This window comes from Bactrocera latifrons, unplaced genomic scaffold, assembly GCF_001853355.1.
Source record: "Bactrocera latifrons isolate USDA-ARS-PBARC rearing strain unplaced genomic scaffold, ASM185335v1 scaffold_11, whole genome shotgun sequence".
Classification (NCBI taxonomy): Eukaryota; Metazoa; Arthropoda; class Insecta; order Diptera; family Tephritidae; genus Bactrocera; species Bactrocera latifrons.
In genome coordinates, this window is record NW_017534519.1 from 2,214,816 (window position 1) to 2,216,941 (window position 2,126).

A 2,126-nucleotide genomic window follows, 5' to 3' on the forward strand; every position below is an offset into this window, starting at 1 on the left:
TTCCAGTCATACACAAATACATACGTTGTATTGTTATGCATGTTTGTATGTGTGTAAGCCATATTTTCCGCTGGCAATTAAACGAATTAATTTCATTTATAACATGCAGTTGGCGGTGTGCAAGTGTGTGTGTGCCTGCCTTTACAAGCGAGTATATTATCGCATAATAACTTTAGGAGTTATTACTCGTATAATGCCCATATAGGTACATATACATATAAATATGAATATATGTATGTGTATGTATGCATTATTGCTTGCTGCGGCTGCTCAAGGCATATGTTCAAGCGAGTGCCTCGGCCTAGGCAATTGTTTTAATCGCCGCTCTCCCCCAAATAATTCGCCGATTTTGTTGTAAATATTCGCATATAAATAATTATGGAAAAGATATGGTCGTGTATTAATGCTGGAACACAGACACACACAATCCAATTCTCATTTTACAACAAATTTATTGCTTTATTGCTTTGGTTCACCACGTTTATTGGCGGCAATAGCCAGCCATATGCGCTTTTTTATGAGTCGCACATTTTTGCATGCCTCAGAGCTTTTTGAGTTTTCATTTGTGCTCATAATCGGCATATATAGATAAAGACAGTTCTCTAAATAGAAAATAGTTATCGGATGAAATGTACGTGGACACATTTTTTTACCCAAGTTATGCAAAAACTCTGATCTCCGAGGAAACACCCTCTGTTGCCTGTACTCTATTTGTTCGGTGCCAAGACTGTTGACTTTTTTGCGATTTTTATTATTAAATATGCGGTTTTACAATTAAATTTGTTCCAGCACAGACTTCTAAGTAAACAGATTTGTAGCGCTTTTCTAATTGGTTCCACATATAATTATGGAGGTGTTGAAACCCCTGTTGAATAATCGCATTCAAAAAACTCACGTCTGAAAATTAGGTATAAAAGTGTTGTGTCACATGCAGAGCTTCAATCCAGCATTTAAGAAGCAGCTCCGCCAGAAGCTCTGCAGTTAACAACTCAAAAAAGTCAAAGCTTCCTTCGGATACCAAGAGTTCACTACAAAAATAAAAATAAAAAAATAAAAAATTCAGCTGACTGAGAATCTAGGAAGCACATAAAAAATCATTACTTAAGAACATAATCCGAGGAACACACAAGCTGAAGGACTTCATCAACGCTTGTGACAGGTACGAATCAACTTTATCATAGTTTAGACCGCTTAATTAAGACAGTCGAATATTTCTGGAGAGTTGGAAACCTTTATTTTCTCCACCACTAACTCAACTTTTTTTACAGGTCTTCGTTGGTAAATTTGAATTTATTTTGTATTTAATTTGAGCAGATTTAGTGTTTCTTCTTTCCTCAAAATTCGACTGTCTCGTGTGTGGACCTTTTAATAGGTCTGTATGTGGTTTTGCTGTCTTGACTATGATAGGCACCAGTTGATCGCTCCAAACTAAACGTAATAAGTGCACTAGAGGTTTTCAAATATATCTTGAAAATACAACTTTTCCAAATTATTTTGTCTACTCACACCCACACAGAAATCAAATACTGCCTTAAACGATTTCATTGAGATTCATTCCACCAAAATTTCATAAAACTCTGCATAAAGTCCTTAGAAAATAATTATTACGAGTATTTGTTATGTTTTATTTGGACAAGTCTCCTCTGTTTCTGTTCTTTTCTTTTCAGCAGCGCTTGACATTTCAGCATTTAAACCGAAATGATTTTTAAGCATCAACTTCAAAAATTACCGGAGAGCAAGCTACAGTGAAAACTTTAAATACTCAAAATTCGTGTTTTGGAATATTATACCTTCCAAAATTAAGTATGGAGAGACCTTAGACTGTGTAGACTATAAGGAGGCTGTGATATGAAACCAAGAAATATGAAATAAATTCTCAATGGTGAAACAATAAGCATTTCTAAATAGTATTTAAAGTGTATAAAAATGAATATTTACTATTAAAATTGTCATGAACAAACTGTGTGTATTCTTAAAAGAGTCTTAAGGGGCAAAATTCAAAAGCAGATCGATTTTTATATGTTTCGATGAAATTAGCCTTAAAAATATGATTTTACAAGTATAAATTGATATCTCAGTTTTGGAGTGGAGTCTTCAAAAGTGTAGGCACTCAGTTCATTCAGATC

General features: G+C 34.2%; 1 long non-coding RNA gene across 1 annotated transcript; it reads left to right on the forward strand.

Moving 5' to 3' along the window:
• Window positions 1-967: 967 nt before the first annotated feature.
• Window positions 968-1,894, forward strand: LOC108973244. Its single transcript, XR_001993714.1, has 2 exons — window positions 968-1,159; window positions 1,671-1,894. It is a non-coding gene; the product is annotated as an uncharacterized LOC108973244 (long non-coding RNA).
• Window positions 1,895-2,126: the final 232 nt, after the last annotated feature.